Genomic DNA, 15,601 nt, shown 5'->3' on the forward strand with positions numbered 1-15,601 from the left:
TGATAACTGAAACCTTGAAAAAAGATACATGTATTAGAAAAAAGAGAGGAAGAAAGAAACGGAGATATGGACTAAAAGAAAACCCATTTTTGGTATTTTTCCAGCCAAAATGAAGAGTAATTATCTCTTAAACTTGAACATCTATTGCCTTTGGCCTTTGATGAAAATCTCGACCGACCAACTTTTATCATTATGGCAGACAGTAAAGGTGTAACCTACTGGTAGTTAAATCTCTGTTAGTTGATAGGGAAGTTAATGACCCGCTATATATCACTTCGTTATATCCACGTCCCGTTTATTAGGTTCTAGATGCAAGGCAATCATAAAATGACCTATCCGTAGGCAAGTCTTTAATGAGTCGCTACCGGATATATGAAGGTCATCGCTGGTCAGGTGTTCAGGCGCGGTTACACTGAAGATGAGACCACCTTTTCCACTACACGATCGCTCTCCGATTAAGTCAAGTTTACCATAAGCAACCAATGTTTTTTTAAGGGTCAGTTCTCATGCTACGCATTACAGGCTATTAGCTGTCTCTACATCATTGAATTGAATCTTCCCTCCTACTTTTAAGAGCGATTCTTTGATTTTATGGGTATCATGATCCTGTACTATAGGGGCACGCGGCAGAGAAGTATTGCCTAATCTATCACGGTTTCACGTCATATTGGTTACTAAACTGTCAATATAAATTTACCAGGAAATCAGAATTTTGCTTCTTGTTGACGCCAATTGTGGTTTTGTTAGTCACAGCTGTTGAGCAACAGTGTATAATTAGCAGATCATTAACGGTATCAAGTTCTAATCTTCCCCCGGACAGCAAAGTTCGTGAGTCATTGATGGTTAATATTTTGGCAAAAACAATCCTCCATACTTGTGTTTTTATGTTTCGGGATAAAGTCATTTTCGGTGTACGGTTCATCCCACTTTGAGCTGATTATTTTGCTGGGGGCAACCATGCATCCTCTGCTAGTTAACAGCCAGATGTGTACTAGGAGCAGTTAATAGATATATTACACCATCTGCTGAAACACCATACAGAAAAATCGATGAAAAACATTGACCTTTTAGTTGGGAAATCTTTAAATTTTAAATCAAAATGGAAACTATGCTTTAAATAGTGTTGCCCCAACCAGTGCATCACTGATAATGGCAACGCAGTCAATGCCGCTCACTGCAGTAATTGTTTGGTTAGGTGTTAATCGGCCCATTTACACGAACCCTTCTTCAATTAGGTGACTGGCGGGTGTCCCGAATGCACGTGCTGGTAGTAAGATAAGGGTCCCTGGAGGGGGGCATTTTCGTAGAAATCAGGGAAGTTAATGTATCAATAGCCTTGATTCACATTTCACATTTGTAGACGGGAGAAGCGAAAAATAGCAGGCAGCGAGCAGTCTTCGGCCCAATTCAGAATAGGGGGACTAACTAGTCCGAGGGTCAAATATGGCTGGCCCACTTGAATACTTCCCCACGGAATATCTATTCAGTAACTATTAGCGGAATAGACGGTGAGCTTTGTAGTAGGTCGCCATATTTGACCCTCGGACTAGTTAGTCTTCTATTCTGAATGGGGCCTTTGTCATTCTGGATCCTAACTGGCAATGGCTGAATGATCAGGTGTTATTCCATCGTTTACTCTATGTCATGGACCACAAGGGGCCATTCCAAAGCAATGTAGGCACATCAGGCTTGTTGGCAAAACCAGACCGGTTCGGCTCAATTGCAAAACCATGTGGGACCCATACATATATGTAATAATATTTTCAATGAATTTATGTGGAACTCATTACCCAACCTGACTGGAACATAGCGAACAAACATTAAAAGAAATTTCATCATTTCTTATCTTTCAGCTCTCAATCATTATCTTTTAATGTATTGCATTTTCCATATTGATTTATCTGTGAAACGTACATGTATCTAAAATTTATCAGAACCAAATAAAAGTGAACGGTTTGTCATGTAGCATTTCATTAAAAATGTTTCTCACACGAAACTGCATGTTGCATTAACCTTACAATTAACCCAATGTAGGGATCATTACATCTTCAGAGGGAAAACAGACTGGGAAAATGATTGGTTTACACGTGTTATCGCGCCCGTAGATCATTTTCATCATTATTGCACAAATCCTTAGAATGTTCTCCGGCGGATAGGAGGCATAACACAGAGAAACAGGTAGTAAAAAAACGAGTTTGGGCGTTTCCATACACCTGGTTTTGTTTAACGCGTCTAGGAAAACATGTGTTTCGGCATAAATGTTGTACAAGCTAACATAATCTCTGCTTGTGTTGCCCATATTTTGTGTACCGAACATGTGATCCTTTCACCTTGAGTTTTACCTCATACAGGTTTCATTATTACTGTTGGCACATCATGTCCTATTCAACGTGTCCTTTGTAAAGTGTGTGTACAATGTAACACATGTGGGTTCATCCACAATATGTAGGTACATTGAAAATAATTTATTATCATCAAAGAGGAAAGGAGTGTTCCCAAACATCCTATAAGCCTTAGCATTCTATTATTTAAAGGAGACCACCTCTTCATGATGGTACTTCCCGACAGTCGAATCTGTGCAAAAGTGAAGCCAAAATTATACCAAACACTATGGGCAAATATATTTAAATGTGGCTAATATGATGAGGATAAATCCGTTTTCTAGAATATTAAGGGTGCGTGTCATTAATCTTTTTACTGAAGGCATGTTTATGTTTGGCCCACTCCCCAAGTGTAACGCATCTGGATTTCGTATCTAAAAACATTGAAATAGTATTAAGCTCGATAGTCAACATATTTGATGTTCTATGATACTGAAAGGAGTCATAATTTAATTGTTTTTATGGCTGATTGTACTGCTGAAATGGTCTCTTCCTTGTTATATCTCCCAAGTTTTATCTCAATCAAACTTTGGCCGAGGCTAAAATGTTTTCAAAATGATACCCGACCGAGCATTAAGTCATCATCTATCAACGTAACGATATATACGAGGTATGCAAATCACCTACCAAGGCAAGCTTTAGCGAAAAGGTCGTAACACTTGGCAAAACACATCTGGGAGATAAATAGTCTCCTTCAGGACACCTTAGTTGTTATTCCTTTTTTCAGTTCAGCTTGCTCTGCCATGATATAATGATGCATCTGTCTTGCACTTAATTTCCATATGTACTTCCCGGTAGACGACTCGGCTATCTTAATACAGTAACACCAACATTGGTCGATGTTATATAATAACGTCTGTAATTAAAATGTCATTGTTCATTTGTTTGTATATTACAGGAACGATAAAAACAGTGTATTCAGTGTATTTCGATTAACTCTGTAGCTTAAGTAGTCCCGTAACGTTAATTTTGTATATCCAGTAAATGCAACTTAAAACGGGTATTACGAAATGTGCGGCAATAAAAAATCTTTAACGTATTGTAATGCATTGATAACATGATCTAAAGCAGAACTGATCTTTGTGGGGAACAGAGATAAAAACTACAAAAAACGGTTTTTCATTACTAATTTTTTCTTCCCGAAAATCGGTAAAACCCGCTTAAAAAGCTGTACAGGTGGTTTATGGTCTAAAACTTTTGTCGAGTTTTGACTGATGTTTTTACTTTATTTAAACAATGCGCCTGTGTGTATGGGGCGTGGGGGGGTCTAGCCGCACCTGCCTGTTATGTTATATTGTGGCTATTTGCAGTTTAAAGGCAATTAAAAACCCTTCTTTGTACGATTTGATTTAGTGCACTGTGGTACATGTAACTGTGCCTTACAGTTGTGACCAGAAATGCGTTAGCTGTGAAAATGAATGTGTTAGTTGCGACCAGCAGTGTGTTAGCTGTGAAAACTAATGTGTTAGATGCGACCAGCAGTGGTTTAGCTGTGTAGTAGTGTGTATATCCCGCGATTGCATGGTAAAATACCTTTGTAAATAACAGTCTTCGGTGCGTTTATATGTCACTGGAAATATTGCACTTATTAAATATCAAGTAGCGGCCTCAAATAATGACATATAAAACAAAGATGGGACAGTATCTTATACCATATAATGGTTATATAGGAATATGTCACCTATTCCGTAAAGAACCTAGCATGTATTTACAAGATGTATTTTTGAACTCACAACATATTACAAATAGCTCTGCCCTGCATGGAAAAACTGTAGGGTGGCTGAAAATATCACTGAAGAGTGACAAATAGCTATAATTCAGAGGTCTGTGGAGTTAAACTCATAGCTGAGGTTAAGACGTGTACCAGAATCCATGATAGATGAAACGTAATGCCACAAGTGTGTAGAAAAAGGCCAAGTCAGCAATCAATCAACTTTTCTCATAGATAAATGGAAGAGCGCTCCAAAGCGATGCTGGGCAGTGATATTCAATTTATCTCCACAGAAATGTAACAGAAACTACACCTCATAGAAAAAAACGCGTTTTTGTCGTAAAAGAGGCAATAAACTAGTGTTGAGAGAAATTCCTTAGAACTTTCAAGAGTATAGATGGATTATCAAAAGTCAAAAGCTCGGGAAGTATATTTTTCCACCCGATATAATTTTTTTAAACTTTAAACGCCATTTTCTGTCATATTGACAAGATCCAGGCTGTCCTTATTATTATTATAATACCTTTACTGTCAAACAGACCCATGCATATCTGACATTTGATGACACACGCGGATAGGATCTGGTTCTATGATTGAATGTTTTTATCTTAAGTTATAACTTACTGTGCAGTTCACAAGTCACTATTTTTTTAAACAATTTCTATGACTTTTAGACTAATTCTTTGTACACCAACACAGATACAAACACAAAGTACCTAGACAAAAGGATTAATAAGTTATTTATTTTTTCAGAGCAATATATGCCAATGTTTTTCAGGGTGAGTTTAGATAAAGGTACTGAATAAATCGAATGCTTAATTAACCTGAAATTCAAATTCACTAGCTTGGCTGTATTTCAATCTTGAATTGCCCTGTTGCATGTACAGTTTTATTCTACGGGTACCTCAATTTATTTTCGAACGATTATTTTTTAAGAAAAGATCGCCGAGAATTCAGTAGGCTCTCTGTCTTCTGGCCATAGGCACAATATAATTTGACCGGTTGGAGTCTTCCTCATCATGTTAACAGAATGCATAACAATACACTGGGCAAAAATATCATTGCACTCACCTTTAATATAAGTTATCCTTATTCACTCGCGTCGCAGGGTAACTTTGCCTTTGAATCAAAACTACAAGCACAGAGTCCACGGCTTTGAATAATGCAATAAAACTGATCAAGCAGCATCTTAGCTACGCCCACCTTGCTGCCAATGTCATGATGACAAATTACACAATGAATGAATTTCTCCGAACAATACAGCGTACATCATCTCCGCCGAGTGGCCAGCATAAAAGTTATCACCACCGCTGGCCACTATTTGCCTCATACCCATTACTCCCTCGTTCATCAAGCATAAGTTATTAACTGTAAAAATTCCTGAGTGCCCTTTAACGGCGTATTGCCTTCGTGCCTGTTAGGTTCCGCGCCAGAAACGTAGGCTGGCTAACTTAACTTAATCAGATTGAAGCTCTGGAATGATTTCCTCTTCACTACTTTACGATTAAGTGTCCTGATTACCGAATACAATTGATCTTTAAGAAACCTTTACCACCTTACAGATGACGAAATAGGACTTAAAATAACATTTTCATTGCACGGGAGTGTTAAATGAGCGCCTGACATAGGGGGTACAGTAGAGTAGGCCTAGAATAATCGGTATAGTTTTATCAGTTATGTGACCCTGTCTGCACTGTGCTTTTTCATCTTCGTAATTGTATTTGTCACTGTATCACGGGGTTTAGGACTATTCTAATTTGAGCCGGGTGCTTCTCGAACCCCCTCCTTTCTTATAATAAACTACTGTATGTATGAGCAATCGAAACAGGTTACCTCTTACCGCTAACATATTGGACATCACGTTTACACATCTATAAAAACATTACCTGTCCATAAACTCCTAAGTCATAAGATGTCTATAAACAATGAATGTGTGATGGAGGTTATTCATATGAAAATAACTTTACGTCTTTAAGCATTCACAAATATGCAAAAATATCAATCCACAATGCTCGTTTGTAGTGTGGTTTGGGTACTGTAGGTTTTAATATTTCAGTAAAATCCGATGTATTTCATTCTTCACTTCCTTGAATGACATTATACACCCTTGGTACTTACTTACACAGAGTTCTGACGCAATGCTTTCAACTTTTGGAACTGACAAATAAATGAATGTGATTATAACGTGTATAAAGAAAATGCAGAAAGTATACAAAAACAAACCTTTAAGATAAAAAGGACCCCGCGTAGTTCGAACGGCTTTCTATATAATCTCCTTGCGTTGCACGCACACAATTCTGTGGCAGGTGAGAGCGAATTTGGAAAGGAGTCAAGAAACCGTTTCTGTTTTCAACAACAGAACTCCCTCACTCAGCTGTACTGTTATAAAACAGCATGATTTAAACATGAGAAATTTCCCCCACGTTGACAATGTTTCTGCTGGCAGAATATTAATAAACAATACTTCCCGTTGAGCCGGGAGTAGTCGACTCTGTATACTTCAGCTGCATGTCTACGTTATTTCGGCTGATATTTGGAATGAATGCAAATCTAAATGAATATAAATTAGATTTCTAGGACATACATCTTTGTGTGCTTGTTCGATTTTAGAGGCCGATATGTCATATGCTGAAATTCAGAGGGAGAAAGAGAGAGAGCCACGCTGGTATGTTATGACTATTAAGGCTGGCTTGCCCTCACCGGGGCATTAACGGGCAGCTGGCAATAAATACCTCTCGCATTGCTATGGAGGGTGATTACAATTTAATAATAACTGCCTTGCTGTAAGATACGCACGCGAACGCCGCGTCTTATCCTGGCTGCTGAGACTTCTGCGGGTGACATCTCAGTTATAATTCAGGTTAACTGTCGTATAACGAGTGGGATTTGAAACCGTTTAATGGTTAAATAAATCAACGTATTGTGTAGGCTATACTGACACGTTCGAAAGTGCAAAAAATGCGGATTTTTCATTCTAATAAATCCTTAATATTGAACACTTTATATCCACACAGGAGTGAATGAAGAATGAGTAGATGAATTAATGAGGAAAGGAGAGAATAAAGAAATAAACGTACACCCACATAAATAAATGGACAACTTCGCTTGCTGCGTTGGCCTTGTTAGACCCACAAGCTCGAGGATATGCTGCTGTTTCTATTCCTGCCATCATTTTCATCGGTCCCCCATGTACAGTTCTGTGTGTACAATAAACCAATGATCACAAGGCAGTATTTTGCTATGCATACATACATGCCCCTTGGCTAAGATATGGTGATCTGTGGCAATTTTTATACTAGGTTAAAATAGGAAAATATATCCTAAAACCCTAAGTTACCCCAGATATATATGAGAGGATATTTTTTTTCAATAGGACACGCAACTCTCTCATAAAACTGCGGGCGATTGACCCTAATCTCGGTCCAATGAGCTCTCATCAAAGCAAAAAAAAATGAAGAGAGAGAGAGAGAGTGAATACATGCCCGGTCCCCATTACCCCTACAATTAAAACAGACCAAACTACAAACTTAAACCGGTATAGGTCAAAGTGACGTCATCATGCGACCAAATAAACGTTTGCTATCGAAAACCTTTCCAGGTGCCCATTGTCTACAAGGATCATATTTTCCAGCAAATACCAACGTTCTCCATACCCCATTCGCAGTACTCAGTGAAATCCTCATGTCACCGATATCCTGTTTATTAATCTGTTCAACGAGACTGACGCCATGCGAGCCAGCTGTCACCTACTTTTCATTTTAACCCAGCCAACTCGAAATGTCTTCCTTAACCCCATGATGAGTAAGTTTGGAGAAGCATATACGATATAACGTCAGGCTCATACTTAATGCTAACGCTTAAAATTTAACATACCTTCCTCAATCCTATCTCAGTCTTGTAGCTGGGAGATCACAAATGGTTTCGACAACTGTCATTTCTTTTACACTGCATAGGTAAAAGCCGGCTTGAGGGTGATTACTCTCTACTTATCCCGTCACCTCGATGACTTCGACAGATCATTTCTATACAAAGCGCTATCGGCTATTAGTCACTTTTTTTCTTTTGTAAAAAAATATATTGGCACCTTTACTCATATTATGCGATTATTACAACAAGCACGTTTTCCATCAAAATAAACGCCTGTTGTTGCGGTATTTGTGAACTTGTTCATCAAGATTTATAGCCCATAACTGTTCATTTTCATTATTTAATGCTATGTTCAGGAATGAACATGTCGCTACGCTGTTGACTCCAGCTGGCTTTTCCTATTCGCAAACTTCGCCCCCTTGTTCCATTATACCACCAGGCCTTAATAGCACATACAAGTAACATTGTGCTCTATAGAAAGCCTTGTCTACATTGCACATGTGGGACGTGATCAAAACACCCAATACAAAGTTGCCGCTGGTTTAGTATCTAATCTATGGCTATTAGTAATGCAATTCTTCCTTCCATTATTTTATATCGCCTATCTATTGTATTGACGTCATTCCGAAAGTTTTTTGACCTTGAGAGTTAAACCAACAGATAAAATGGTTAGTAACAAGCATCCGGCCTTAGTACTGTGCAGTAAGTGGCATGCGATTTAATTGGCTACATATTTGCGCAAATCACCACTTAACTAACTGACAAAGGGAGATTCTGCAAACAGCTTTGCCAGCGCCACCGCCAGCGCCATCTACGTGTACCAGTGGGTATATAGAAGATCAGTTAATTACACGCGCAGTGGGGTGTCCGATGAGTTTTGAGAAAATTGTTAGTACGGTTCAATCGGTGCGCATCCAATCGAACATGGCATCTTATCGTTAAGATCTTAGGCGTGTTTTCCCGCTGCTGTAAATCATATTACCTATGATAAAAATGCGGAGGACTCAAGATCAACCCAGAAAATTCAGTTTTCTCAGTTACAATTTCCTCACTATGTATGGAAATAACGGTCACTAATATAAAACGACTAAATGTAATTATCATATGAATGAAAAAAATTGAAATTTATGTATCGAAAAAAAATAAGAAGAATGTAAATGATATTATGTTAACCCTCAAGATAAAAAAGGAAATAGAAATAACGAAAGGAGAAGAGAAGAAACTGATAAAAAGTCAAAAAGAAAACGTCTATTAAATACAGAATATATGACTCTGAATAATCAAGAACACGTCCAACATAGAAAAGAAATTTAAGTAATAGGAAAACAAAGTCCCACACTAAGCAGAAAGATAACACGTTCAAGTAACACTATGTATTTACCTTTCCGTGGTGGCAAATTCTTTGTAAATCAAGCGGTGAGATTGCACCTCAACATGGAAGCTATCACTGTTGGTGTTCCGATACTTAACTACAGCCCGACAGGACGCGAGCGATCGATAGACTAAGTATTATAGGGAGAACAAGCCGCGAGGCACCGAAAACCCGACGAGGTCACACAGGCGCCGCGTGCCTCCCTAAGGCTCAACTTACACGTCAATTTCTTTTTTTTCTTTTCTTTTTGGTCTTAAAATATGCTGCCACATGGGCGTGCGTCTGGCGCTTCATACATAGACCCGCTTTTGTCACTCCACCGATTAAAAAAAATCGTCGCTTTAAGTCCTTGTAAGCGGCTTCATTTAAAGAAGGAAAACAAATGTTAAAGAAGCCCATTTTGTTTGCCTTTTGACATAAAAAACGGTGGGTTAGTTTTTCTCTACGTGTGGTAAATCTACAGGATATCATTAGTTGCCTAACAAGACATGTGGTTATAGTTTTTCCGAGTAGAAATTTCGAAGAAGAGAAAAACGATGCTATAGTATAAACGCATTTGATATACAAAAAGGCTCATCTGACTTGATAATAAGACGTACAGTGTACGGAATATATTTGAAATATATTGGATACCCTGTAGTGCGGAATTAAATGATCTAAACGGTCTTTCTCTGAGTGTCCACTGAGTACTGATCCCAGGCAATTTTTTTTACTACACTCATTTTATTGGATTTGACCGCGAGTGTGCACTGGTATAGGATGGTGTGTCAAAGTGCTTTCATTTCTAATACCAAACCTGTTCAGGGCAACCAAATTGATCAAACAAAACCACCATGATCAACACTCCATCACGAGAACGGTCGACACTTGTACTTAACATCTAGATCTGCTACTGAAAGTGCGTTTTGCCTCTCTAGCTCTCCAGGAAACTCTCGTAATCTTCTAGAACTTCACCTGGTATCTGGGTATGCATAAGGTCAAAAACTACACCAGTGATATCTCAGTAATTTTCTTCGTCATCGCTCTCTTATCATTACAGATGGAGAGCACTTTAAACTGAAGACTCCAAAATGTGGGGCCTAGTCTGAAACCTTATGCCCAATCAAAAACTACAGATTGCCGTGAATGTTTTTTATACTAAAAATAAACATTACCTTAATTACAAGTACTCACTCTGGAGCTGTTTATCCTCCTCAGAGCAGATTAGTATAGGTTTCCAAATACAACCGTTGCGTTGGTATTAAATATCAACATTAAGTGTAACAAAGTAAATAAAACGCGCACTTTGTACTTGCTCTGAGCAGGTGGAAGAAGGCGTGTTCAGTTGCCCTGTTAGGTTCACTGTGGAGCTATGAAAACTTGACAGCCATTACAATTGTTTAATCAACACTTATAAGGACTGTCGATAAAAACGCCAAGCAATGTGCTTATTGTTGGAAATATTATGCTTCACATCCAAAGTTCTATATGCATTGTTTCAGCGCATGTTGATAAATATTGTAATACAGATCCAGAGTAAATGAATATTTAGATGATTGTCGCCTTCAAGTGCCATTTATAATGCTCAAAATGATAATCATATCCAGTATTGTGTTTGTGAAGCTTCAAAACGTCTTCAAAATAGAATGATGTTTGGTGCTTTATTGTGAAGAATGGATACAAAAGGACAAGAAACTGATAACAATTGCTAATAAATGGATAACACAAAATGTCAATCAAAGTAGGCCATATTATAACATATACCACCAATAATATTTGACCGTGTCTCTGGCGCCATCTTGTGGTAGATTTGTTCACAATCAGAAAAAATCTGTTGTCTTGTGCGTGCAAGGAAAGAAACGCTTATGAAGGTATGAATAATGGCATAGAATAAAATAATTTTATCTATAATAACGCAAAAAGTATGGTATCCATAAAGCATGTATATTATCAACACTTTAATCATCTTTGAAATAATTAAAGGTTTACATGAGGAAACACAGTTAATACTGCTTTACAGGCCTTTCAGCATACCTGGCTTCTCGGTAGAATAATAACGATTCTTCAAGCAACCCAACCTGACTTAAGCACTAACAACTACCAATTTTATACCGGTGTGACAGGAATGGTAGTCCGCTACTAGGCTAGGGTATTGTGGTCCGCTTCCCATTACTTTGTGCAGGTGACATTCGTCCCATATACTAACCCCAATACTCCGACTAAACCTAACCTGTACTAATCTTAAGAGATCCCGGACTTCCATTTCTAGGACTACCATTCCTGTCACACCGGTAATACAGACGGATATAGGTGGTGATATATTTAGTTGCCTTCATTTTTTCAGTTCCTGAGGGGCATGGTAGATTCTTGTTTACCTTTCCTTGATAGCAATCCCCCAGTCAACAAGCTACATGCCCTGCCAAAAACCGAAGCTCAGGAAGAAGCAGGGTGCGCCTGTATACGTTGCAAGTGTATTAAGTAGGTAAAAAATTAAAGGGAAATTAATACGGCAGATTAAAGATGCCAGAAAAAGTCTTTGCGTGGCCATATCAGGTGCTGATGGCCTATGGCGTTAATGTTGAGCTTATAGCTCGGAAAAAATGTACGAAACGGAGCTGCAAAAGCGACGGATAAAACATAAAGGGCCTAAATAATAGCAAAGATAGAAGGACTGTTTTTCGCCTTTGTAAAATTAATGCATATTGAATGAAACACTGCTGGGCGAAATATCATAATATAATATACAATATATTCCCGGAGATCATCCAAAAACGTCGATGTTGTGAAAAATTGAGTATTGATTAAACAATGATCTGCTATGGAAATCAGTGATAACACCAAGGACAAGTAATTATACGATATTAGCCGATTCCCGTCGTGGCAACAAGCCTATATTGCTTTCAAAAGATAGAGATATGTCATTTTGCGAAGATCCATACCGAACATGCCCAGCTGTTCTCATAAAGAAGAAACGGCATATCTTACGAGGATTTCCTAAAGATGCAGAATCCATTGCATTCTTAATACCTTTAAAGTAGCTTGCTAATGCATGCGATGAGAACACGCCTGCGGGGACATATGCGTCTTCAAAGAAACTGAAGTTCCTTCAAAGGATAAAAGCACTGTGCTCACGAGCCCCGATAGAGACTTGTGATTTGAACACCTGAGGTTGTCCTTTTTCGATATCATCCCGATAAAATGAATCAAATTCTTTCAATAGAAAAACCTCAGTTGTACTGTAACGTATGAGAAGAAATAGGGATAAAGACCTGTCTTCTTTGTGACATATGCCGGCTGTCAATGTGCCTACATGTCAACGATCTTTTCGGAGAGAAGACGCGTTTGACAAATCGGATATTGGTTAACGGCATTGAAAATAACAAATACTGTTCAGGCTGGCTTAATTTTCTTTTAACTTGTCAGAGAATAATTTCATCAGCTGTGTTATGGTATAAGAATGAAGTGATTTTTCTTCAGTCAACAGCTTAATATTGAAATAGTTTTACCTCCAATATATCCTGATGAAGATGTTCTGTTAGACATCGAAGTATTGGGGGTAAAACTTCAAAAATTCAAAATTTCAATATTAAGCTTTTGACTGAAGAAAAATTACTTCATTCTAACACACGTTACGTGTTTTGGGACTGGTACTATGAAACCACATTATGGTGACATGTTTTTACTTCGACTCTCGACGCTCTAACTTGCATTTATCTTATTTTGTTAGATGAACCTTGCTTGATTACTACTTACTTTAGTTCTTAAAACTTTGAATTGATAATACTGTAAACCCGTGACATCCACCAAAACTGTACATTAAGGCTGCAATGTAATAACTTAAACAACTAACAATTGTCCAAATACAAGTTTTTGTACAGTACACCTAACGTAATCATCAATGATGAATCATTGACTTGTTTTCATCCATCTTCATTCAAGAACAAAAATAAAACTCAGGGGGCGTCGTTTCTTATGTTTTCAAAGTAATTTAATTGCTAGATTATTTTGCAACATGTCCGATGAAGTATTGATTCTTGCCATTCGATTAGAAAAGTTCCTTTAGCCTTTTTGTCGATGCAACGTGATATAACTCACAGCCAAGAGTAGGCCATACGAGTAAAAATAAGATCCTTTGGCTTTTCTTTTAAGGAACATCTAAGATTTGCCTTCATTCCTTAATATTTTTTCAAAGCCGCTGTTAGGGTACCCATCGGGTGCTTAACGATGTTTCACAGAAGCAGCCGCCAGATATCTGGCAAAAGTCAGCAAGTTTTGAGAAAGCATATAAAGATATCTGTAACTGGCGTTTGCGTTCAGGCTTATGTCTTATGGCAATAGGTGGCTTTGTTTTGTGATCTGTTGGCTGGTTTTCACTAGTGTGTGTGTGTGTGTGTGTGTGTGTGTGTGTGTGAAGGAGAGAGAGAGAGAGAGAGAGAGAGGAAGGTAGGAGAGAAAAATACCAGCTGAAGGATACCCGGCGGTCACCTTCACTTTGTATCCAATCAGCCTTCAAAAGTAACGCAACTGTTTTTATTTCCGTTAGGGTTCTGAACAAAAAAATGTTTTTAAGCTAATATCAAATATCAGAAAAAGATACAGTGATTTTAAAAACCAAGAAAGCGAACTCACACGGTCAAGATGAGCAAATTGTTCTGTAAGATGCGCTATTACAACAGGAGGCATACTATAATCACGGTCTCATTTTATGAACCATTGTCATTGCTGCAATTGCTTTCTTGATACTTTTTCCCTTTCTCTCCATCCATCATAACGATGCGGAAATGAAATTCATTGGGCGGCCTGAATTTACAAATCACCCTATAGGTTTATCATTTCGTTTACCTGCCAGCTGCAGCAATGATAACAGATTTTAAAATGACATCAACAGGACTAAAAAGTACTTTGTTTTTTTTTGTATAGGGTATTATACTACTGCTATGATTTCTTGGGCGATATAGCTTCCATGGAAAATTTTGGGAGTACAGCTGTGTTAGTTCGTGGACAAAATAAGCCAGGAAATATACTTCTGGTAAGGAATATAATCTAGGAGTATTAAGTGGATCGGTACGACAACCAGTTTTGGAAAATCGGACAAAACATTTCTAACTACCTTTATGTACAGGGCAGACTTAGCCCAATCTTCTTATTAACAAGTCCTATACGGGACAGAATGTGATGCTAAGTACGAATCTGAAATATTTATTCCCCGACAATTATTTAGGTTGGCAAATGTATAATTTTTTTTTCAAATTTCGGACAAAATGGCCTAACAGAATTTTTATCAACGGCAATAAAAGTAACCCTAAACTCTATTGTGTCTTTTTCATATTTTAAGGATTTTTAATAGGGTTCGAGTGTTAGTAAAAGTTTGTTACATACTAGAGTGGATTCAGTCATAATGTGTGCTGACATTTACTGATAATATAAGTTACATCATAAACACATCTATGTTTTTAGTTTGAAATCCTTTGTGACAAAATCAAATTTAAACTATATATTCAGTATGGTACCTTTAAATGCTTAGGGTGAACATTTAGGTAGGGCTTTTTGGCCTCACTGTTAAACGCAAAAGTTATCCTTATTCATGGTGCATGGAACCTTATCCTTTCATTTTACCGAGAATCTTCTCAGCTAGTTAACATTTGTCAAAGCGCTAGTATCGATTAACAGTGCTTTTTTGTTTGGTTCAACAAAGAGCTGAGTGTCACGCCTGAGGTGAGGATCCTGTTTGTATTTGCGTGTTTTATTATCTCGCCAAATTGTTGTCAGTCAAGAAATTGCTTCGGTTTCAAAGCTATTGATCACATTTCCTAGAAGAGCTGTGCTCTTGTGAAGGTAACTCTTTAACGGCTTCCGTGACGAACGTGTAAGTGTAAGCGGAGAGGGAATTTATTGGGGGGGAAGGGGGGGGGGAGAAAACCAAATATCAGAGCCCTAAACATTGTTGGGAAGAGCTGTAACTCAGATGAATACACATTGCATTTTGCTAATACACTCTTTTTCGAAACTATACCTGTCATGTTTTATCTCAGGCTATGTTTATTCATACATTAACCTGTTGAATTTTATTGTATTATTATATTTCATTCTTACTCATTCAATACTACAATTTTGCTTTTGAGCAAAATGGTTTATTAGCTTGGTAGTGGGATCATATTTGATAATTATAAAACAAAAGAGGCAATATTAGCCGCTGTAGCACTTAGCAGTCAGTGAGTAACAACATCTACTCACATCAGTCTGATGAAGGCTTAGGTCTAGGGCCCGTATAGGAACTCGAAAGCATCACGA

General features: G+C 37.9%; 1 protein-coding gene across 6 annotated transcripts in view; it reads right to left on the reverse strand.

The window, feature by feature from the left end:
* LOC106165372 (corticotropin-releasing hormone receptor 1) overlaps positions 1 to 15,601 on the reverse strand; it is a 71,598-nt gene that overhangs the window by 41,394 nt on the left and 14,603 nt on the right. The window contains exon 1 of one of the 6 annotated variants that reach the window (XM_087012848.1): positions 10,505 to 10,563. The exons of 2 other annotated variants lie outside the window; for them this stretch is intronic. The gene's annotated coding sequence lies outside the window, so the exon portion shown is untranslated. Of the gene's footprint in view, positions 1 to 5,163; positions 5,555 to 7,965; positions 8,487 to 9,340; positions 9,507 to 10,504; positions 10,564 to 15,601 lie in introns of those variants that run through there. 3 more of the 6 variants (XM_087012847.1, XM_087012846.1, XM_087012849.1) reach the window with 3 other exon arrangements.

Source organism: Lingula anatina, chromosome 5, assembly GCF_051362555.1.
Source record: "Lingula anatina isolate TDL-2025a chromosome 5, LinAna3.0, whole genome shotgun sequence".
Classification (NCBI taxonomy): domain Eukaryota; kingdom Metazoa; phylum Brachiopoda; class Lingulata; order Lingulida; family Lingulidae; genus Lingula; species Lingula anatina.